We start from the raw sequence: 25,349 nt of genomic DNA, 5'->3' as shown, positions 1-25,349 counted from the left end.
CAGCTTTTGTCCAATTCCCTTTACAAGTATCTTCAGAGAAACTAGTTTCCACAAAAGCCAGGATTTATTTTCCCAGAACATTTTTAAAGCATTTGATTATTTATTTTTACCTGCATAAAAGGTATGGTATAAAATTTGGAAACTATGAAAGAGTGCAGAGAAGAGCATTGCAATCAGCCATGAACTTAGGAGCAGAGAGAGCTGCTGCTGCCTCTTAGTCTTCGCCGGCGGCACTGGCTCGGTGGGCCTCGGGGGCCAGACCCGGGCGTCGGAGCCGCCTCAGTGTGTTCCGTGAGCAGCGTAGTTTGAAGCTGAGTTTCAAGGGAGGGCATGGCGATAGAGAATTATTCTGCTTAGTATGATGGAGAATTTTTTAAATTTAAAATTTACATTTTTAAAATTGACACTAAAATTTTTTTAATTTTTAAATAAAAAAAACTCCCTATCACATTAATTTTTTTTTTAATTTTAAGTTTAAGCTCTTAGGAAGAGGATGCAGAAGAAAAAAAAGCGATAAGACAGATGAGTAAGAAAATGGAGAGGCCAAGGGGCTTTTAAGGACATTGGCAAAGATTATTTAGCTTTAAAATTGTGTGAGTTGCTCTAATGCAAACTTCCTATCGTTTCCCCCAAACTTTAGCAGCGTTGCCTTTGCATGCAAAGAGCCCTGGGTGAGTGGTTTGTTTGTGTGAGTGTGGACCAGCTGCCTCACGTTCAGGGCGGTGACTCCACAAACAGACCAGTCGGGCTAAAGCCAGAGATGAGATAAAGAGGTCACCCCATTCACCTAATACCCTTAGAAATTCAGATCACTTTTGGCAAGGCCATTGGACTTCACATAATTGTGGAGTCAGGATATTTGATTGGATCAGAAGGCACAGGAAAAGCCTGGCATCATATGTAGGATATTTTAAAAAATACCAGCCCTTCCCCAGAACGTATATGTACGCGTGCAAACATATGTGTATATACATACATACACACCATACATGTACACCTGCAGCCTTAGAACATGTAGCCCAGTTTCTTACACCCTCCCCCCAGAATAATGAAATGACTTAGTTGAAGTTCCAGCTGGTTCTTTCTGGAAACCCGTACAGGAGGATACAAATTGTTTAGCTGTTTTCTCAAGGACAGGAAGCGGGACAAATAGCCAGGAAAGAGTGATGACAAGCTACATTATTCACCCTCCATACCCTAAAAGCCAGTAGCAGAAAGCCACGCTGGAAAAGACTTCTCTCCCCGTGGAAAATCGCCACAGCGTTATCATCATCCCATGTTCCTCCTTTAGGGCTCCCGTGCTCCCTAGTGCGCAATCTACCTGGGGTCTTGGTATACACACGTAAGCCACACCACGCACTTCATAGGGACACACGCCTCCATCTGCCAAGGAGAAATCCTTCCTGAGGAACGTGGGTGGAGGAGAATATTCTCTTTTATCACCCTCGAGTTTTCCTTTTTCCCCTCGGTGCCAACACACGCACACACACAAGTCACAATGAACACAGTGCTAACAGATGATCCTTTCCATAGTGTTTGATTCAATCTTAACACTTTGTTCAAATTTGATAAACATTTGCAGATGCTCCATGTTTCTGAAATATCTTCAGTAAGAGCTTTCCTTTTGTGACTCTCAAAGGCTAAGACTGGACAGAAATCTCACATTGTCACATTGGTCTTGGTGGAAAGAGGACTGAAAGAGGAGCCTTTCGTATATATGATCGGAGGGATGTCTGCACCATGCTCTCCACACAGGCTTGGGATCTATTGATGCATTTCTACCAAAAGAGACGAATTTCTCGGAGCTGAAGGATCATTCCCTGTGGAAGTCTCCTGGGAAGGAGTAACCCCTCGGGAAAAGCTCATCGTGCCCTCTTTGAGTTAGAGCTTGCTAGTGGCTCTCCAGCCTCTCAGGCAGAGGTGAAGTCCTTCCCCCAGGGCGGGTCTGGTCTTCCGCTGGCTGGCCCCCGCACCAGCTGGCCGGGACTCAGGAACTGGAAAGAACCCACTGAAGGGCACCCTTTCAAGCCAGTGCCAGCTCCTGGCACTCTTCCCTCCGTCCCTGACAGCAGGGCCATGTCCTCTGCCACCAGGAGATTAACCACAGCTTGTCAGAGCACAGCGGCCCCCGCCTGGCACAGACCTATGTGTCTTTACTCATCCTGCCTCTGTTCATCCCCTCTTCCTTTATGAAGTAGCTAGCATAGCAGCCCAACACATCACGCCTTCCGCACACCACACCCACGACTTTCTCTTCCTCCCAGCTATTAACAGCCACCTTCCCCCGCACAGCCTGCACTCCGGCCACAGGGCGTTCTGTGGGTCCCAGGATGGGCTCCGCCCTCCCCCGCCCCCATGCATCTGTGCCTGTTTTCTTTGCCTGGAATGCCCACCCACCCTCATCTGCGTGTAAAACTCTTACTCAAGCCTTAAGGCTCTGCTCCAACACCATCTCTGGCCTTCCTGGGTGGAGTAAATGATTTCTGCTTCTGGGTTCCCAGTAGCACCTTGAACAAATTCTCGCAGCCCTTACATTGCTGTAGGTTTTGATGTTGTTGTTGTTTCCTCCAGATCTAGGTAGCACAAGGACCATATTCACCTTTCTATCCCCCAGAAACTACAATAGCGTCTGGTACCCCATAAATAAGTACGGTTGAATCAATAAAATATCATGGTTACTAACACTCCAGAGAGAAATGCTTGATTATAGCCCTTATGGGTGATGACTAGCTCTAATTAAGATTGTCACTTCAAAAGTGAAGTTAGAAAATATCCAACCCAGAACGTTCTCAAAACTCCACATTCCTAGGTCTGATTGTGCTGACTAATATCACTCTTGAATATCTTCTAGAATTTTCAAACAATATGCCCCAAACAGAATTCCAAAATGTACCCCTCAATTCTTATCCTTCTGGTTTGCCTCAGTGCAGTTAATGGCAATTGAGTTCTTCCAGTTGCTCTATTTTAAGAAGCCGAATATTCTGGAGGAGTTACCCCTGACTCATCCGTATCCAGTGCATTAGCAAGTCCCGCTGGCTCTTCCTTCAACGTGTCATTCGTTCCACCACTACCTTGGTGCAAGCCCCTGGGCTTGCCTATCTGTGCGGCACGGCCTCCTGACTGCTTTGTCGGCTTTACTCTGGCCGGCCTCTCGCCCCTGCCTCATGGTCTATTTTCAACACGGCAACTGGAGTGGTCCTTGAAAATTGTAAGTCGGATCATATCACTGCTCTGTGCAAAACCCTCCAACAGCCACTTGTTCCCAGCTTTTCCCCAGCATCTGAAGAGCGCCTGGCACACAGCAGATAATAAATATTTGCTGAACGAATAAGTTCATGTCGAGGTCTTAGTATAAAAACCCAATGCCAAGAAATTGTAACTTATAATGTGATTGTTACCTAATAAGGTATCTACTATGAATTTACTACATTTTTTATATAACCTCATATTTTCAGTATCACAAAATGTTCCAGAAATATCTGGATACTGAAGATATTTTTCTTCTGTCTAGCAATAAACTGGCTACAAAGTAACATTTGGTCCTGGCCAGTCACATAGCGCTCAGGGATTTGGTTTCTTCAGCTTTGAAAGAAGGGAATTGAATAGAAAGATTTTCATAATCCCCTGCAATTTGAAATGTCTATGACTTTTTCGTGAATGTTAGCTCTTTCCCTTTCTGCAAACATGCATGGACTTGCCCTTCCTGAATAGCCCTTTATCTGATCTGGTTTTAAAAAGGTACTAATTTCACAGAAAAAACCTCCCAGAGGCACTGGGAGATTTCAGGCCTGGCGGGTGGGGCGGGAGGGCAGCCCCAGCAGAGGCAGAACGGACTTCTGAGCCAAATGGGGCAGAGGAGAGCGTGAGCGCGGGCCGTGAGGACAAACCTCGTCTACTGCCAATCTGTGCCCTTTTTGTCTCTTGCCATCAGGGCCAGGGGGCTTAGTGAAGTGTCCTTGACTTTGGAGAGTAATGACAAGGACCGAATTTTCAAGTGCAGCTCATTCACACTTGTTGGAGAGATTGTGTTTGTTCAAAAAGCTGTTTTAACACTGAGGTTGTCTGCAGTAATTTGCTCAGAGGTATATTTAGACAGAAAGCTAATATAGGATGAAGTCATTGGTGTGAACTCTAACAGGTTTTTACGTGATGGGGTGGACAGGTTGCTCACCCAGCCTTTGGGGAGAAAATTATGAAAGCAAATCAACTATAAAAATTGTCTTTAAAAATTTCACCTTTCAGTATTTTAGAATTAAATTGAATTCACTTTTCAAAATATTTATAGTGCAGGTTTCAGATACAACTCCTTATAATCTGTAATTATTTGTGTGTGACTTTTAAATTCATCATTTAAGAATGGGAAAGTTGCCTGCTTATGAAATTCTAGACTTTAATAATTTCACCTCCTACTTATAAAGAGAAGAGAGCAAGCGGCGTACAAAAGCAAGGCCGTTCAAATTTCTCAGCTTCAGCCCAGGAGCTAACCTTCATCACGAATTGTGCAGAACAATTTTCCAACTCATTGACAACGTTCTCCAGTTTCTGCTGAATGATTTTGCAAATTGCTTCCATCATCCCCGCTCCAAGTTTCCCCAAACAATGTGCTCTCAATGAGTAAACTTGCTTATGTTATGCCCAATCCAAAGTGAATAAAACTTGAGCGTGTAATAAATAAAACTAGAGCTTGTGAAGACCAGATCTAGATAGAATCACTTATAGAATTATGTCTTTAATTACTAATGTAATACATAATAATAGTTGTTAAAAATTTAAGAATTGCAGAAGTGTATAGTGTCCATAGTAAAAATTCTTCCTCTCTTCCTTCCCACTGACCCTAGGCTCACACCTGGGGTAACTAGACTCATCAGTTCGGTATCTTTGAGAAATTCTTCTCTATTCATAAAACCTAAACACATACTCAAACACACACAGTATACATACATACGAATTTTCCTTCCTTCCTTTCTTCCTGTCTTTTGCTTTCCTTCCAATAATGTGATCTTACTCTAGTCATTATCTTGCCAATTCCTCTTTTTTAACCCAATTATTATCTTAGAGATCCTTCTAGATGCACATTTACAAGTTTGTCCCATTTTTAAAATTGCCTCATGGTGTTCCAAAGCACAAATATACTATCATGTATTTAACCATTCTCTTATTATTAGCATTTAAGTGGTCACCAATTATGTTGCCGATGTGGAAAGAAAGGAGGGAGAAAGCAGGGATGAGGAAACAGACCAAGAAGAACATCAGTCTACACCATTATATCATCTAAGACCCAGATGTCACAGCATGGTCAGAATCATGTTCAGTCAAGCCTCTGATAATCGAGAGCTGACCTCAGGCCGTTACACTTCAGATATCATGCTGGCAGGTGCACTTGCTGGCTGAAGGTCACTGCCTTGTGGGTATTCAGAAACTATGTCTTACCCAAGTGGGCAAAAGAGGCTATGGTGCCTCCAAACTCATTGTCCCCAGAAGAACATATAAATGACCCTACTTCTGAGCCTGCTTAGAGTTTTACTCAGAACCTTGGGGTCAGTTTATCACCCAGCTTCTCATCCTTGTCACTGACAAAGCCCCAAAAGCAAGCCCCTCTGTTCATCCTGTCTTTGTGTTCTGCCTCTGATTTCATCCTTCCATGGCTGTCCTCCTACCCAGTCCCTCCCACGGCTCCTCTTGCACCCATACAAATTGGAATCGGAGTTCTCCGCACCCTCCACTTCTTCACAGAGCGGTTCCTTCTACTTTCTCTTTCCATCTTGACCTCTGACTATGTGAAGAAAAGGCATTATTAATCTGTCACCCTTTCAGGGTCATGGGGAGGCTGCTATCCTTGTTCATCTTCACCATCTCTGGGCTTGGGTCTGAAGATGGGATGAGGAAGATGAGATTGGAAGTCAGAGGAGAGTTGGCATTCCAAATAACATTCTTATCCTTATCTATAGGCCCCTGTCATTGGGCTGCTCCATTGCCTTCCCTTCCATGTCACTCTCATCTTCTAAACTCTTGGTCACTCCTCCAAATTTATGAAAAACTTTGGTTCCTGCATGCATCATAACCTTAAGTCCCACCTTCATCCTGGGAGACTCCACTCACAATGTGGGGTCTCAGTGAAGACCCTGGTCCTCTAGGCCCCTGACTTCCTCCACTTTGAACATTGTCATCTCCACTCCCTTGTTTCTGTCATCCAAACCCATGCACACACTCCCTCAGTTCAATCAGAACTCCCTTCCTCTAAGAGCTCAAGTTCCCACATCTTCCTCTCCTCCCAGCCCTCCCTCCTCACCCCCGGCACACCCGCTCTGCAGCCTCATGCCAATCCTCCATGGACATCCTGAGCCTCTGTCTCATCCTCATCCTCATTTTATTTTTTACTCTTAAGAGTCTTAGTTTGGTTCATCCTTTACTTTCTATCCTACCCTTCCTATCTTCTTCTTCAACCTGTGCTCAATCCAAAAGCCAGCTGCCTTACTCCAGAATTGTTTTAGAATTCTTTGGAAGGGCCTCCCTACTTCTAGTTTTTGCTTTGCACATTCATCCTAACCTAATTCCCCAGGATGCCTCAAATACTCTCTTCCATGGCAGGAAGACCTAGACTTTCTCTTTCCTTTTCTCCCACATGGTAGAAGACACTCTCTAAGTCACTGACATCCGCCGTCCACTTGTCCTCTGTTTTTCATCAGTCCAGCCTTTGGCCTTCTCCTCACTTTCATGGAGATCTAGAGCTGTCTGTCATCTGGAACATTTTCATTTCCTAGGACCATTCCTTTAGAGGATATTCCTAAATTCTTCTATTATATTTTATGTGTTGAACACTGAAATTAAAATGGGACGCGTTGACTTTGGCAATTACAGTTGTCAAACAAAGCAATGTTGCACACAAAATAGAAAACCTAGGAAGGTGAGTACCAATTATGATAATACTCATATACTGCTTTTATTAGTTACAAAGGGATTTTTATCTATTATCCTATGTGATCTTTATACTAGTTCTAGGAAGTAGCATTCTTTCCTTTTTATAGATGAAAAACGGAAGCACAGTGATATAACTGACTTCTGTTTGTTTATATGTCTAGTTCAGGAGCAGAAGCTGTTATTAGAGCATAAGACTCTTAAATATAAACCTTATGTTTTCTTTTATACCTTGTTGGCTTTTTAGAAAAATATATAAGTGTATTCCTGAGGGAAAAGAAGACCAGCGAGACTTGGAATTAAAGCCTAAGGCTTTGTGACCCAGAAAACCCCTTGTCCTTGGAAGTAATAGCTTAGGTACATCATGATTTTCCACTATCCTTGAACCATCCCAAAGTTCAAGCAAGGGCATGGCTATCAAAATACCAGCTCTAATTTTAGAAGGGACGAGAGGGGGAACAGGCAGAGATGTGAGGTTTAATCAAAAGTGCTATCATTTAGGGATGTTAATAAGCCAGTTATCAGGCTCCAAGCGGGTCTGGCACATTTGACCTCATTATCTGGGCAGCACATGATGTTGGATCCCAGCTTCTGGTCACCGGGCAGATGACTCAGAGCCATGGCTGCTGAAAGCCTGTTGGAAACAGAATTCCAGGATTCAATAGGAGCCAAGGAATCCATCCACACACTCTCTAAATAGCATGTGATAACTGCTTATATCAAACCAGAACAACACCTGGGTTTTTATGCTTATTTCTTTTTCTGACCCATTAAATTTAGGAGCTCAGAGGATGGAGTAAATGCCTTATCAAGAAAACATGACATTTTTCCTGTTTCCAGAGTCTTTCTAAAGGTACCTTTAGAAAGCAGAGTCTATCCTGTTTTTAAGGTGAGCCTTGTTACAAAAAGTTCGGGCTCGGGGTAAAAACAGTTTAACAACCCAATTGAGAACTTGGGCCTTGGTTTGAACAACAGGATAGGCAATCATTTCCTTACGTCTGATCTCAAAGACCTTAGTGACTCCTGGCTGGAGCTGTGGGGATCAATATCTCAGGTGACTTGTGCCAGACAATTCTGGATGGCTCCCACCACAAATTCACTGATGGGAGATTTAACCACAACTGTGCAGGAAAACTTTGTTCCCCAAAAAACTTGACTGCTTTTCTGGATTGTCTTGGACATACACTAGCCTTGGAAATGCGGATCCAGACTCAGAAAGTTTTGGGGTCTTCTTTAGCTCTGAGACGGTTGAAAAGCCCAGGTCCAAACTGGACACCGGACACTACCAGAAGACTGGACTGCCCTTGATCATCCTGGTGGTTGGTTTTTGCATCAGGAAAGTTTTGAGTGGTCATTACCTTCTCGGTTCCTGAGGATTTCTCTGGCTCTTGGGAAATTCGGCCTCTTCTCCAGAATGACTGCAGGGGTCTTTTAGGGCTGCTGGGGGTTGAGAGTAGCCCCAAAGGGCCAGAATGGAATTGGACTCAAAGGATCTGAGATGCTTATGATGCTGGTCTTCACTCCCTTGGATGTCCACTCTGGGTTGACTTGTGCCTTAGTTACTGAGGGCCATTATTCTTGGGCCCTTCCCATCATGCAGTAGAAGGGGGGATACTCTAAAGAATGCTTGAAGCCATCTGAAGGCCTTAGTAGGTTGATCCTAAAAGAAGTTAGAATATTGTTTGACTAAACATCGTTGAGTGGAGAGGCTGATGAGCATTAGACTTACTAGCTCAGGGCTTGACCAAGTAAGACTATTCAATCTTGATGGGAAATAAGTACTGCCCCCCAAATGCCACTGCCATCAGCTATCTATCTAAAACAGTGGCTATCAGTGGTGGGAAAACCCACCCTCAGGTTAGACCTTCCCCCTGAAAGCTCAAATGCATGCATGATACATGATTGGTTGCTTCATTTTCTCTGAGGGACAGCTTCCTGCCTCTCCCCAAGAGCCTGAAATAGCCCCAGCCATGTGCCATTCTTTATCTGCGTCAGAGCATGGGCCAAGGAGCTCAGTACAAAACAGAACCCAGGCCATCTTGCTTGGAATATTGGCTTCTAGTTTCTGCTCATCACGAAAGCACATGGTAGAAAAGATTAAAGCATTAGTTGACTAAGGGAAGGGCACAGTGACGTCCCTCTGCTCTGGCAAAGTGGATCATCGGGCTCTCTTTCTCCAAGTGCCAGAGAAACAAAGGAGTAGGGCTTGGATGGGGAAGCCTGGGGGATTGGCGCTTCCTTCTGAGCTCTCTGGCTTATTGTACTTTATACTATATTTACGATATGTATTCCTACAGATGACCTCTAGGTACTTGACTGCCTTATAGTTTCACGGTGCAGTTTGAGGAAATTAAAAGTGGATTTTTAAAAGGCACAATCACTCTGGAAAACCATTCAGCAGTTTCTTTTTCTTTTCTTTTTTTAATTTTATTTATTTATTTGACATAGAGTGGGAGAGAGAGTGAGAGAAAGCATAAGCAGGGGGAGCGGCAGAGGGAGAGGGAGAAGCAGGCTCCCCATGAGCAGGCGGCTTGATGTGGGGCTCAATCCCAGGACTCTGGGATCATGACCTGAGCTGAAGGCAGATGCCTAACCAACTGAGCCACCCAGCCGCCCCCATTTGGCAGTTTCTTAAAAAGTTAAACACACATCTATCCTATGACCCCATATTCAACAATTAGGTATATATCCAAGAAAAATCAGCATAGATGTCCACTAAAAGCCTCGTAAAGAATGTCTCTAGCAGCTTTACTTGTGATAGCCAAAACCTAGAGACAGCCGAGATGTCACCCATACCATGGGATACCACCCAGAAACAAAGAGATGAACTACTGTACATGCAACCACACGGAGGAATCCCCTAAATCTGTTGAGTTAGAGTTGGACACAAAAAACGAAGATTCCATGTAACTGAAATTCTAGGCAAAACAAACTTATGGTGATAAAATCAGATCAGCACTTGTTTGGGGCAGGGGTGAGAAGGTGACTGGGAAGGGGCATGGAAGAACACCCTGGGGGATGGAAATGTTCTGTGCCTTCATCTGGTTTAGCCAAAACTGTTCCATTGGCTCACTTAAGATAGGAACCTTTCAGATCTTATGTTACAGCATTTTGGATCTATATAGAGAAAAAGAAAATGTGAATTTAAAGATTGGAGGGAGACTGCTCCCAGAAGTTGCTCAGAATTGGCTGCTACAAGAGTCAAAGTTTCCTTGAGAATATCAAGAGTCATGCTTTAGATCCCAGGAGGGCACTTTATGATTCTAGGATTAATTCATCCTTTCATTCTATGGATAATCTATTAGCTCCTGCTCTGTTCCAGGCACTGTTCCCAGCAGAACAAAAAAACCAAGATTCTTGCCCTTTAGGGCTTACATTCTAGTGGGAGGAGAGGGGAAAGAAACAAGTAAATAAAAATGAGCTAAGGTGGCGCCTGGGTGGCACAGCCAGTTAAGCGTCTGACTCTCGGTTTCAGCTCAGGTTGTGATCTCAGGGTTGTGAGATCGAGCCCCGAGTCTGGCTCTGTGCTCAGCGCTCAGTGTAGAGTCTGCTTAAGATTCTTTCTCCATCTCCCTCTGGCCCTCCCCCTCCTGTGCTCTCTCTCAAATAAATAAATAAATAAATAAATAAATAAATAAATAAATCTTTAAAAAAAAGAGCTAAGATGGTTTTAGATAGTGAAAATGGTGACAAAGAACATTAGGTAGGGTGATGTGGCGGAGAGTGCCTGGAATGGGAGAGGGCACATTTAGTTGGGGTCTCCCCGAGGAGGGGATACTCTGAAGGATTAGAGCCAGTCATGCAAAAATGGGGGACAGAACATGGGAGATGGCGTGCAATTGGCCCAATTGATTCTAAGTTCTCCAAACCCTCACCCACACTTCTTATCTTTTGTTTTGTTGTTTTGTTTTGTTTTGTCGATAATAGCCATCCTAACAGGTGTGAGGTCAATGTGTGTCACGTCTCAGTTACTCAAGATAAGTTCTAAAGATCTGATGTCAGTACAGTGCCTGCAGTTAACACGGCTGTACACTGAAACATTTGTTGGGAGACTATCTCAAATTCAGTGTTCTCCCCACACACATACACAAAAGGGGGGACAGGAGGAAGCTTTTGCTGGTGAGGCTATGTTTCGTACTTTGTAGTGATGGTTTCATGAGCGTATGCTTATGTTCAAGTCCCTCAAATTGTATACATTAAACGTGCCATTTTTTGGTAGGTAATTACATCTCAATGAAGATTTTTTTAATGCAGAAAGAGAAAAAGAGAGAGAGGGAGAGAGAGACAGAGGGAGGTAGGGAGGGAGAGAATGAGAGGGAGAGAGAGAGAAGGCTAGAGGGAGGGAGAGAGGAGGGAAAGCAGAGGCTTTGAAAAAAGACTAAGTCGGGTCCAAATTCAATCTTTACCATTTATTCCATTGCAGACTAGTTTGGGAAAATAATTTAAATTCACTTGACCTCGGTTTGCCCATCTACAAAACCGGGATCATTAGTAGCTCACATAAAGATGTTTATGGATTGTGATTATTACTTACAGAATTTGTAGCAGAATGCCAGGCACCTAATAACTGTTCAAAAATGTTGGTGTTATATATTATCAAAGAGTCATAGTTTTATACTTAGAGGCACAGGCAGTTGGATGCATCGATTTTTGTATCTTGATCAAGATGGCACAGCAAAATTTGTAACTGATGCTTGCAGAGTTCTTGCCTGAATGGTGAACTTTCTGGAGGCAAGGTCCTCCTCAGTGTTCTGAGTCATTTTTTGGCACATTCTGGTCTAAGGAAGAATGTTAGTTCTGCAAGGATGTTGCAAATGAGACCATTGGAAATTCTTGTCTCTGGTCACCATCTATTTATTCCGTCATTACATGACCAGGCTTCTTTCGCCTTGTTGAGAGAAGCCTTTTAAAAATATTGCCAACAACATATATATATAAGATATGTCTCCAACCAGATCTCACATCTTTGGGAAACATCAGCTGGCCTCAGGACATGATACCCCACGTTAGGTCCTTCAAAGTCTGGACCAAAATCTCCAGGGATTTCCTGAAGAGCACTTTTCTGACTTCTTTCAGTTGAATATATTCCAATTCATGTAAAAACAGTTGTAGGTTTGATCAGGGAGCCTGAGTTTTCATCAATGATTTGTCTGAGTGTTAATTAGAGGATAAGACAGGGAATTTTGAAACCATTGATGGAATAGTTTCTAATTAAGTGATGTACCATCTGCAACACCATCTTTGTAAGGGAGTAGCCAGAATCCTGAGACATACTCAGTGTATTTCAGGAACAGATGCCAGAAGTTTCCCCAGACATCGTTTCCCTAACCCTCTCAAACCGTCAGTCTCAACAGTCTCCCTCCAGCAGCCACACAACCTTATCTCAAATCTCAATCTTTGCAGGGAACTGGCTTAACACTCTTCCTTCTGTATTCTCTTTACAAATCACTACATCACGTGCACATCCTGTGCTGGGAAAGCCAGTGTCCAACCAAATATGTTATTCCATTTTCGTAACTAATACTTACTGTTATAATTTTTATAAATACCTATTGGTATACTCTTTCACTTTTATTTGTGCTTAAGACAGTCTTATGTCTTTTTCTGTGTGTAATGTTTGGGATAAGGAGGAAAAACTGGCATAGCTTCTTTACTATTGGTGATACAGTCATTATGCACTAAAAGCAGGCTGGGATCTAACTTGTGAATCAGACCGTAAGTCGCTTTGTGGGCTCAATCATCTGTAAATGTTCCAATGACTGGTTTCTCTTCTTCAGCAACTTAGAGCAGATTGAATGAATGCTAGAGAGGTTTATTAGCTGCTGAATATAGATCTGAGACTGTGGAGTTTAGTACCAATGCAAAAATGAGTGACTGTGTCATACTCCTTGTCTAGACAGAGCAAGGCTTCTGAGAGCAGTCTCCCCTTTCTCATATTTCTATGAGAGAGCAGAAGGCAGATCAGAATACGACCTCACAGGAGAGGGCTGAGGCGGTGGTTCCCCTGGGAAGACGAATGGAAGAGTACGTATCTCCAAAAGACTAAAGATCCTCCTTCCTCCCTCCCTCCTTCCTTCGTTCCTCCCTTCTTTTCTTCCATGTATCTGTGTCTGTCTCTCTCTTTTCTAGATCTTAATAAAAATAACTTTGGGACAAAAGTGCCCGGCAAATAGTAGGAGCACAGTGAACAGCTTTTGAAAGATTATAGAGTCAAGGCATGTTCTTGGGGGGCAAATGGAGAGCTGGTGGGGGATGACACACTGTTCCAACCCGAATGCCAACGGCTTTCAGTTGAGACAGTTCTGTGTGAAAAAGAGTGTTAACATTGTATCCAGACTCGGTAAGAAAGAGGGCCTTAACCAACCACCGTTTTCCGAGAAGGTAAGAAGGAAGCAGTGCCGGGGGAGAAGGAGGCCCTTGCGGAAGGCAGATCCCACAGCACCCCGGGAACTGCCATGAAGGGGAGTGGTGGCTGCTGTGAATGCCAGGCGGACGCCAGGGCTCCCCGCCCGAGTCCATAGATCATTTCCTAGCTGTGTGACCTTGAGCAAGTCAAATTTCCTGTAATTCAGATGGTTAGCCTGTCTAGAGGCTTGTCTTTTTTTTTTTTTTTTAATCTTTGCAAAGGAATAGCTTTAGGTTTCATTGATTTTTCTCTCTTGTTTTCTTCTTTGTAATTTCACTGATTTCTGCTCTAATTTTTATTATTTTTCTTCTCTGTTTGCTTTAGGCTTTTATTGTTCTTCCTTCTCTAGTTTCCTAAGGTGGGAGCTTAGCTTATTGATTTTAGATATTCCTTTTTTCTAACCTATGCATCCAATACTCTAAATTGTCTTGTAGGCACTGCTTTTACTGCATCCCACTAACTGACAACTTGTATTTTTAGTTCAAAATATTTTAAAATTTCATTTTGAGAGTTCTTTGACCTGTTTGTTATTTCGAATTATGTAGTTTAACACCCAAATGCTTTGGGGGTTTTCCTGGTATCTTTCTGTTATTGATTTCTGGTTTACTTCCATTGTGGTCTAAGAGCGTGCTTTGTATGATTTCTGTTCTTCTGCAATTTGTTAAGTGTGTTGTATGGTCCAGAGTGTGGTCCATCCTGGTGAGTCTTCCAAGTGAGCTGGAGAAGAGTGTGTGGTTTGCTGTTGGTGGGTGAACTAGTCTATGAATGCCATTTAGATCCAGTTAATTGATGGTGCTGTTCGGTCAACCATACCTTTACTGATTTTCTGACTGTTGGGCCTCAGTTGTCAATAGAGAGGTGTTGAAGTCTCAGTCAGTAATAGTGGGTTCTTTTATTTCTCATTGTAGTTCTGCCAGTTTCTGTCTCATTTATTTCCACACTCTGTTATTAGGCACATTCATAGTAAAGATTGTCATGTTTTCTTTGAGAATTGGCCCCTTTGTCATTATATAAGGCTTCTCTTTATCCTTAATAAATTTTTTGTTCTGAAATCTGCTTTGTCTGAAATTAATACAGCTACTTTCTTTTGATTAGTGTTAGCATGGCGTATCTTTCTCCACTCCTTTACTTTTAATCTGTGACCTTATATTTAAAGTGGACTTCTTTCAGACAACAAATAGTTGAATCTTGTTTTTTGTTTGTCATCTTTTTTTTTCTATCCTGATTACTTATTTTAATTGATGTTTTTATATATTCACATTTAAAGTGATTCTTGATATAGTCGGATGAATATCAGCCATATTTGTATCTGCTTTCTATTTGCTGCTTTTCTTTCTTTCTTTCTTTCTTTCTTTCTTTCTTTCTTTCTTTCTTTCTTTCTTTCTTTTCTTTTCTTTTCTTTTCTTTTCTTTTTGCCTTCCATGCCTTTTCTGCCTTCTCTGGTTTTAAGTAAGCATTTTATGTGATTCTATTTTCTCTCCTTTCTTAGCATATAAATTATACTTTCTTTCTTTCTTTATTTTACTTTTTTGGATGCCCTAGGGTTTGCAGTATACAGTTACAGTTAATACAATTCCGCTTTCAAATATCGCTATATGTTTCACAGGTAGTGTAGATCCCTTAGAACTGAATATTCTAATTCCTCCCTCCCACACCTTCTTATATTGCTGTCATTCGTTTAACTTCTCCATAAGCAATAGTTACCAATATATTGTTTCTACTATTATTTTGAACAAAGTGATATCTTTAGCTTATTTAAGAATTAAAAAAAAAGATTTTATTTTACCTTTATTTATTCCTTTCCAAATGCTCTTCTTTTCTTTATGTAGATATGAATTCATTTCCATTCTCTCTGAAGAACTTTTTAACTTTGTTCACGTTTCATATAAGGCAGGTCTAGGGGCTGCAGATTCCCTCAATTTTTGTTTGTTTGAGACAGTCTTTATTTCTTTACTCTTGGAGGATAATTTCACTAGATACAGAATTCTAGATTGGTGGTTCTACTTTTTCCTTTAAATATTTTTAATATTTCACTCCACACTCTTCTTGGTGTATGGTTTCTGAAGATAAGTAAGGTGTTTTTATTCTCCGGCACTTTTCAAAATATTCTCTCTGTGTTTGACTTTTTGCAGCTTTAATTTTATTTTAATGATATTCTTAGGTGAGGATTTTTTGTATTTCTCCTGCTTGATGTTCTCTGAGCTACCTGGATCAAGGTTTTGGTGTCTGTCACTAACCTTGGAAAAACTTAGTCATTATTAACTTAAATATTTCATCTGTTCTTTTTTCTCTTTCTTCTCCTTCTGATATTCCCATTAACCTGCATGTTACATGTCTGTAATTGTCCCATGACTCTTGGATACTTTGATCCCTTTTTTCATTCTTTATTTTATTTTATTTTTTTTGCTTTTCAGTTTGGGAAGTTCCTATAGACATATCTTCAAGTTCCCTGACTCATTTCTTAGTTACATCTACTCTACTGATAAGCCTGATGAAGGCATTTTTCATTTCTGTTATTGTCTTTTTTTCTATTTTGCTCTATTGTAGCAAAATATACATAACATAAAACTTATTTTAACCACTTTTAAGTGTGCATTTCAGTGACATGAGTATTTCACAATGTTATGTAATCATCACCCATTATCAATTTCCAGAATTTTTTCATCGTTCCAACAGAAGTTCTGTACCCATTAAATAATAACTTCGTTCTCCCTTCCTCCCAGCCCTTGGTCATCTCTATTCTATTTCTGTCTCTGTGAATCTGCCTATTTTAGGTATCACCTATAGTGGAATCGTACAACTTTTGCTCTTTTGTGTCTGAGTAACTTTGATTTCTATCCTGGATATTGTGAATGTTACGTTGTTGAGACTCTGGATTCTATTATCGTCCTCTATCAGATGTTGACAATTTTGTTCTAGCTGCTAATTTAGATGATCGGACTTAAACTTCAAGCTCTACCTGTTGGCAGCCACTCCAGTCTTCATTCAGTCCTTTTATCCTTGGCTGGTTTGCTCGCAGATTGCCCTACCCATGCACGGTTCAGGGCTTAGCCAGAGATTTGGACAAAGTTTGTGCATAGAATGTGTGGCTCTTTCCCGCTGGGTCTCTATTTTCTATCATTCTCTCCTCTCACATTCTAGTGGCTGTGGTTGCCCTGAACTCCGTGCTCTATGACTTCTGGGTTTTCTAGGGAAGTTTTAGCTGCCCTTTATCATGCTGACTTCAGTGTGACTGATCCGAGGCTAAATGCCATAAAATGAAAAAGTCACCCCAATGTAAATGTCAACTCCCCTCCAGAACCTCCTTGCTTTTGTTAGTCTCCAGAACCTTCAAGTAGTTATTTGTTCTATTTTGTCCAGGATTATAGTTATATGAGGGAGGGTCATTCTGATAAGAGCTTATTTCGTGATTCTCTCGTGACTTTGAATAGAGACACAGTAAGAAATAGTGTCTGAGTTACTCCTTGGTTTCCCAAAACTCCTTGAAGATAGTAATCAAAGTGGGGCCCGTTACATTTGCAGGTTATCACTCTCCCCACCCGGAAATTTTGATTCAGTGCGTCTGAACTGGGGACTAGTGATCTGTTCTTCGGTCCTTACAGGCTCTAGGTGATTCTAATTTTCAGGGAAGTTTAGGCAAACGCTCCATCAGGCTCTTGCTACTCAAAGTGCGGGAGCTTGTTAGAGGTATAGAATCTCAACTTTTCCCCAAGATGTAATGAATCTGAATCCGTATTTTAACAAGACCCCTGGTGATTCATGCCAACATTGAAGTTTGAGAAGCCCTGGTTAGGGATTGTGATGCTTTAATATACAATATGAAACGTGCCTCCTTTCTATTATGCATTCCATCATCAGATACTTTTGGTGATGAATAAAATTGGCATCGATCCTGCCTTTATAGCAGACAACAAATAAATAAATAATAAATAAGCGCATGTCACCATTATATCTGTGAGAAGCTATGAAGGAGACAAACCTGGTGATGAGATCTAGGCCAGTAGTTCTCAATCTTTCATGCAAATTAGGATCACCCTAGAGGCTTTTAAAACATCTCAAATGCCAAGGCTACCCTCCCAGGCAAATTAAATCAGAATCTTTGGGATGGGACCCAGTGTAAAATATCCCCAGATGACTGCAATGTATACCTAAGGTTGAGAACTGATTATTCAGGCTAATTGAAGGTAACGTAGAGGTCAATGAAGGGCTCCTTTAATCTGAGACCTGAAGGGTATCCAGGGACTCCAGATGGCGTTTCTGGACAGGCGATCAGCACATACTTCAATACTGAGGAAGGAATAAGCTTAATGTATTTGAGGAACTTAAAGACGGCCAGTGTGGATCTAGCAGAATGAATAAGAATGAGAAAGACATAAAGCTGAGCCAGCGCCAGGCTGGAGGTCCGCGTCCACAGGCCCTAGGATGCGTGTTTGGTACATTTGGGACAATCAATTTCAGGTATGTTAAAAATTGTCACAAGCGTTTTAGGAATTTTAAATTAATAACAATAGTTGCAATATGTTGATTTTCATCTAAGGTTCCTCTATCTGGCCCAGTGAGACGTTGTTTAAGCTGTGGTTTCTATGTTCAGCTAGTTTTTTCTCTTATACTCTTTTTTCACTTAATTAGAAAAATCCCAACTTGTCACCAGGAACGGCAGCAAGGGCTTGATTGTTCCCATAGATGCGTGGGGATATTCTGATGGAACTTGGACAGGGAAATCATAGGATAATTGCCCAATAAAGATTACTTGGAAAATTTCATTGGACTCTAAGTCAACGAGCCTTATCTGGGTTGTTTGCTGTCCCTTAGCCTACGCTGGTCTGGCAACTGGGCTTTCTTTCCAGCCGTTCGAAAACAACTAACCAAAGTTCAGATTTTGTTCTGTCTGTTCGCATCTACACAGACACATCACAGGCTGAAACTTACACAACGTATACTCTGTAAACTCCTTTGCCTGTAGAGACGCAAAGTGTTGTCTATTAAGAGTCGCTGCCCCTGGGCACTGGGGGGACTCGCCAGTCAGCTGGGCCTTCCGCAGCCATACCCCACCCCCAGCCCAAGTGCCTCCTACCTTACAGAGTCTGTGAATTCCACACGGAGTGTCTGACCGTTGTGGCGATTTCCCATTATCCTACATGTTTCTTCCCTCTTGCTGTAGTCTCGCCTATGATCACAAAATTATTTCCTGAGCAAACAGTATTTGTGCTAAAGTCATTTGGCCAAAGGGCATGGCTTTTATTTCAAGATGCAAATCAAATCACTGAATTTCTTTCCAGGGAAGTTTTTGCAAATTTTCACACGCCTGGGAGGTACAGGAGTCTCGGTCATTCATTTGCAAATTGTTTGCCAAGTTAACAGAAGAAAATGGCATTCATTTTGTCTTATTAATGTTTAATTCCTTATGTTTTTAGTAAGGTTGTTCTTTTTTTCATATACTTTTTGTACATGTATACTTTTTTTCCTGTCCTTTGCCGATTTTTTTCTGTGTTCTCTCTTAATTTATAAAAGCTATTTCATGCTGAAAAATATCAAGGAGCTGTCACAAGAGTTACGAATACTTTCTTTTTTTTGCTATTATGTTTGACATTTTTATGGCATTTTTAGCATATTAAAGTTAAAAAAATTATATAGTAAACTGTAGTACTCTTTCCCCTTATGGTTACTTTTTGTTTAAAAAGGAAATATTCAGCTTTTTCCTCTAATTTTTTATGTTTTATATTTATCTTTTAATTTTGTCACATAAGGAATTGGTTTGTCTTACAGTGAAATGTTTTGTACTGTCTCCGTATAGGACCTGTTCATATAAAGTACATCTTTAATATTCCATGTATAGTTATTATGAATGGTGTCTTTTTTCTTTGTGTGTGTGTATATATATAATATTTAATTTTTACTGTTATAAAGGGAAGCTTTTAAAAAATTTAACTGTTTTACTGAACTCTTTAATTAGTTCAGTTTTTTGTTGATTTCAGATATAATAAATAGCTACTCCTAATATACAAACAATTGTGATATCATATCCTTATATGTAATAACTGTCCCTCTTATTTCTGGTTTCTCTTCTGTTTGTGTGAAGTTTCCAGAACATGTTAAAATAAACATAAGGAGAGCGGGCAGCCTTGTCCTGTTTCTTCTTTTTAATGCCATGCCTTTCATGTTCACTGTCACTTGAAATGTTGGCTCTTTATATCTTTTTATGTTGTTAAGATAATATTTTTATTGCTACTTATTAGGAGTTTTTTTTTTTTTTTTTTTAAATCAGGAATGAGTGTTGGTGTCTTTCTGCAGACTTAATTTAGAATGCTTACGGTAAATTAATCAAACCAACTATGTTTAATCTTATTTCACTTGTTGAAATGATGAATTAATACGTCTCTTAAACGCTTATCCTCTCCAGGATAAAAACTACTTGATTTTAGATTGTTGTTTTTAAAATGTATTTTTGAATTTGCTTTCTTAGTAGTTTATTAAAGATATTTCTACACCTCGTTCAAAGATGTGAAAGATCACACACTACAAAGAAAACCCTAGATCAATCACAAGTTTTAGAACTCAGGAGACCCTAGTTTCATACTTTGTGCTGGGGTGGTTTTCATCGTTCCGTTTGCCCTCCGTCAGATACGGTGTGGGAATTAGCGATTCTGTGAAAGTTTGGAAGATGTTTCCTGTCAAATAACCACAGCATGGAGCTTCTGAGGAGTAAGGCCTTGATTGCCTTTTCTCCTTTGTCATTGTCTAGTTCAAGTTTCCTATCTCATGATTCACTGCTGGTGCTTTACATTTTCCATGAAACACTCCTTTTCATCAAGATATCACAATGTTTAGTGGTAGATTGTGCAGTGTGCCCTAATTGTAAACTACGCTCGTTGTTAAGACTCTCATTATCCTTTTCAGTTTCATTTGGGGGCTTTCTCTTTCGTAAGCACAAGGAAAAGCCTTTACTATATACTTCCTTATCTTGTTATTCTGCATTCGAGTCAAATTTATTTGTCAACTACATTATTTCTGATTCCAGTTTTTATCACTGAGATTATCTTTATCTTTTTGTCCCAGCAGAGTTAATCACTGTCCCCATCCCCACCAACCACCCTGCCATTATTCTTCATTTTAGGAATTTCCCAGGATAGTCTGGCTTGTGAATTTTTCTTAGACTTATCTTTTCTAGTTAAGGAGATCCTAGAAGTATTTGCATTGAGATCACTTTAGTTATGTAGGTGCCCAGAGCATGGCATGATTTTCTTTTCTTTTCTTTTTTTTCAAAGATTTATTTATTTATTTATTTGAGAGAGAGGGAGAGAGAGAGAGCAGGGAGAGGGGCAGGAGAGAGAGAGAGAGAGAGAGAATCTCAAGCAGACACTCCACTTAGTGCAGAGCCCAACCCGGGCTCAATCCCAGGACCCTGAGATCATGACCTGAGCCAAAATCCAGAGCTGGATACTCACCCAGTGAGCCACCGCACCAGGTGCCCTGAGCATGGCATGATTTTCACTCATCCAAGTCTTCCTTTGTGTTCCTCAGGAATGTTTTAAAATTACCTTCTTCAAGATTTTATACATAACCTCTTTACTTCTTTTTATCTTTTTAAATTCCCATTATCTTGTTTGTTACTATTGTAAATGAAGCCTTTTTCACCCCACAATATGTCCCACTCAGTTTTCTTGTATATGTTAAAACCATTGATTGATTGGTCTTATTTATTAATCTATTAATGAGTTTCCTTATTATTTGCAAGTTGATACTTCTCTTAGGTTTTTTTGAGATATAATGACATCATCAGCAAGAGCCGATTCTTTCTAATTTTTATATCTATGTTTTATCTATCCATCCACCCATCTCTCCATCTATTTATCTACTGTCTATGTTTGTGCCTTATTCCACTAGCTCTCAACCTCCAGAACAATGTTAAATAGCAGTGGTGAAATAGAGGTGACTTTCTCACTCCCGATGGTAATGGGAATACTTATAGTAGTTTTCTTATTTAGCCTAATGATGGCTTGTGGGTTGCAGTAGTTATGTTTTAATTCATGGGCATTTCAAAGGGATGCTGGAGGCAATTCAGTTATGTTTCATTCCCTGCCAGTTTGATCCAGACACCGGTGGATTTAAGTGTACACGAGGGCTCTTCCCTTGATTTATAGGCTGACCTCTTTTCTGAGCCCGATTTTGAAAAACATGCTTTTCAGGGGGAAAAAGACATATAAGTAAAATAGATATTCATGAAATACGAAATTTAAACTACTAGGCAATGGTAGAAGCTTTCTGTTTTATCTGCTATAAAAAAAGTCTCACAGGATGTAGCCAGGTGAAGCTACTCAGGCTAATGGATAACAATAAACAACTGTTATCGTTTTTAAGCTGCTTAATTAATAGCACTGTACCAAGCACATCAACCGTGTGGTCTGACCCAGTTTGTGCAGGCTATTAGGAAAATGATTGTTAATGACATACGCATTTATTCGAACTTAGAGTTCATGCTATAGTCCTGAATCAATTCAAAACTAGCAGCTACCTTGCTGTCTTTATCCCTATGAACTTTGATCTTGTTATGGACTAAATCTTTTCCCAAAGGTGAAGCAGAGGACATACTTTAGAGTGTTGTGGATACATAGGTCATAGTTTAGCCGGCCATTGCCTTTGGAGTAGTCATTTTATATTTGAGGGTGCTCCCACTTGAGTCCTGCCCCCCTAATATGGGAATTCGGATTCTGTTTCTCAGCCTTTCCTGAACTAGGATGGCGGCATGTGACGCAGCCCCTACCACCCAACCCGTTCGCACGAGCCATGCATTCAAAGCAGCTAAGATGTGCAGCTGCTTTCCATCAAGGGAAGAGGCAGCAGCTGTTAGAGCATCCGCATTCCTACCAGTGGGGCGCTGTAGCCCGGACTGTGCCTGCAATCAGTCCACAGTCCCAATTCCTCCTCTCCCTAGGAATTCTGGAATGTTAGCTCGTACCCTCTAAGAAACTGCATTTCCACTCAAGCTCATTGTGGTGGACTCTGCTTTACCACCAAGAACCCTAATCAGCAGCTGGTCCAGCAGGAGGGGGATCTCCGAGATCACAGTCCAGCAAAAGCACAGTGGGAAGCTGGACTGTGAACCCTGAATATTTTTGCCTGTTTGGTAGAACCTAGGAGCATGTCTGTCTATATAATTCCTGAATACGTAAAAAGAAAACCTCCGTTGGCCAGCTGTACCTTTGTTGGAACGCGGTCTGTGTATAGTTTTGTACGACGTTTAGCTGATATATTTATGGTCATTAAATCTGCCCTTTGTTTTGGCCCCTGGTGACACAGCCTACAACGCCAAGTGCACTGTAGATTCCTAAGGAGTTTCTGAAAGTGGGCCAGGATGAATTTTATAAATGCAGATAAACAAAGTCCATCTACTTACAATTTGTGTGTTACTGAAGTTTTGTATCTTGAATGTGCCATAATTTTATGCTTCTACTATTTTGGACGTGGCTGGGGAGAAGCATAGAACTATATTTATGATACAGCATACAATTTCCAAAATGTAACCCTCTTAGCATCTCCTGGAGTTAGAACCGTTCCTTTATGTCCTTGCTTTAAGCAGGACACACCCATGATTTTCTAATTTATTTAGAGATGTTTTGATATGAAAGCAGAGAGTAGATCAACTAGGATTAGAATTCCCAAGGGCTTCCTACCTGTTGGAAGATAAAAATCTTCTTTGGTAGAATTTGTTACATAAAATGCTATCTGTAAAATGGGATGGCTAACTAAACCAAATTGCTTCTAACTTGAAAGAGAGTAGCGTATGGATCAGTTTGGGTGGGGCCTGTAAGAAAAAGGGACCAGACCTTTTCTTAGTAAGGAAGTATTAGCTCCATTTTAACTAGATAAAGAAGAGTTCCACTGAAGCTTAGTGAGGTGGGGTAATATGGCCCAGCTAGCAGGTTAGCAAGTGGCAGAAGCAGGTCTCAAACCCAAGTTTGCCTGCTACAGAGCCACACTCTTCTCTGGGCATTGCCCCCCTCTTCTTTACCTATCCCTCCCCCCAAGGTCTCTGCCACTGGGGCTTGCCATGTTGGTTCTGGGAAGAGCCATGCTGGCCTGGGTATGGGCACCACCTCCCTGCAGCCACTGGCAGCTCATTTAACCCAAGGCAGCTGCCTGGGAGCAGATTCAGCCCTCTCTCTGCTAAATACACACTTGACTCTTACATCTTTAAGGCTTTCTCTGAATTTCCAGGAAACACATTTCTGCGGAATAGAGGTATCCCTAAGACAGGCTTCTTAGAGAAATATATCCTCTGGGTTTTGAATAACCATAAATGACAAGTTAAATTCTCTAATTCAATTTCCTTCTCAAATTTCTGCTATAGGCCACCCCCTCGTTATCTTCTGACCAGTGGGAAAATGAAAATGTACCAGCTTAACCATCAGAGAAGGTGAGTTCTCAGGACACAACAAATCTTTTTTTTTCCCCTTTTTAGTTAAATGAATTCTTTCCCCTTCTTTCCAGTTTTTAATTTCAGCTTCTAATTGTAAGCAGTCAGAGACGCTGTAAAATGTCGACAAGAAACAGCACAGTTTCAAATGCATTGGACTCTGAAGTCTAGAAGACTCCAAATTAAATAAACCGTCTTTTAAATTACTTAATCAAATCACAAATCACTTAATCAAATCACAGTTGAACAAGAACGTGGTTATTAATGAGAACTGGGCCCGTGTAGCTGCGTGAATCAGGGCCATTCTTTTTTTTTTCCAAGAGCTAAACATTGCCAAGCGTCTGAGCTAGTGGCTGAGCTCTGCACGCTTCTTCTCCCCAGGGTTTTCACCCTGCAGCAGACCTCAGGAGAGGCAGCCCCCTCCCTGAGGTCAAACAGGGCGTCTCGGTTGCCCTGACTAAAGGATATTACCGAATCTTCCTTTAGGTCTTCCCAGCTTTGGACAGAGACCATTTGCACTCACTTTTCAATCTAACTCTGCCCTTTGATGTCTGTGCTTTGCTATTTACCCTCTGCCTCCCTGGAAAACCTGAGCCTCTTGTCTGGCAAAAGTACACCCCGATGCAAACAGTCCCAGCCCCTGTAAATTCCCCTCTCCTCGGTCATTGCCTTGGTTCAGGCCTTTGTCATTTCTCACCTGGATGTCACAGATCCCTCAAAGTGGTCCTCCTCCTCCCTCTCTAACCCCGGCTCCTCCCTGCTGCCGGGTATTCCTTCATGCTGACCTCTGCTGAGACACCTTTAAAGGCTTCTTACAACTTTACGGGTGAAATGCAAACTCCTTAACACACCTCCCCACCCCCCACCAGACAAAGATCTCTTCTTGCCCTGGCTCCTGCGTTCTCCTGGGGGACACCGTCCCTTGCGCCTTGCTCCCTCTTACTGGCCCTGCAGCCATGTCGGCGGCTCCCCTTGTTCCCCTCCCTTCTCTCTCCCTGCCGCCTGGCCAACACACACTTAGCTTCCTGGCTCAGCTCAGCATCAGCTGCTCGGGAGCCCCCCCTCCCGGCCCTGCTCTGCTTTTATGCCACCACTCCCTTTCCTGTGACACACTTCTCTCCGCCCTGCTGGACCTTGAAGAACTTGGGGTCCGGGTCTTTCTCACCTTTGAGTTCCAGAGGAAGCACCAGGCCTGGCGTGTTGCCGGGGCTGCGTGTACATGTGAAGGCACGCTGACCAACACATGCTCACAGGACTCCTTGCCCCCCCCACCCCCGACTCTGCTCCTCTGCTCCTCAGCCCACGGATCCCACCCCCGCGGCAAAGTCACTCACTCCCATGGTCTCACCATTGTGAAGAGAGGACCTCAAACTCCCCTCATGGCCCTTTTCCCTTCCCCTTGCTTTAGTCCCAGCTGACACTCTGTTCTTCAGACATTTCTGTCCCGTGGTCTATCTGAGAGACTTTATCATAGCTCATCTTTGTATCTCCAGGGCCTAGCATAAGACTGGCTCATAGAAGACACTCAGTCAGAGGTCAAACACATCTTCATATCCCAGATGAAGAGTGTAAAGTCCAGAGAGGCTACTAGCTTACCACCAATCACGCAGTGGC

General features: G+C 41.8%; 1 long non-coding RNA gene across 3 annotated transcripts in view; it reads right to left on the bottom strand.

The window, feature by feature from the left end:
• The window catches only part of LOC121102272, an 81,274-nt gene extending 62,649 nt beyond the window's left edge, over positions 1–18,625 (bottom strand). For all 3 annotated transcript variants that reach the window (XR_005834345.1, XR_005834343.1, XR_005834344.1), the window contains exon 1: positions 18,396–18,625. This is a non-coding gene — a long non-coding RNA (uncharacterized LOC121102272). The remainder of the gene's footprint in view (positions 1–18,395) is intronic.
• Between the last annotated feature and the right edge of the window lie 6,724 nt (positions 18,626–25,349).

This window comes from Ursus maritimus, unplaced genomic scaffold (genome assembly GCF_017311325.1).
Source record: "Ursus maritimus isolate PB19 unplaced genomic scaffold, ASM1731132v1 scaffold_13, whole genome shotgun sequence".
Classification (NCBI taxonomy): domain Eukaryota; kingdom Metazoa; phylum Chordata; class Mammalia; order Carnivora; family Ursidae; genus Ursus; species Ursus maritimus.
This window is presented reverse-complemented; position numbering and strand designations above follow the sequence as displayed.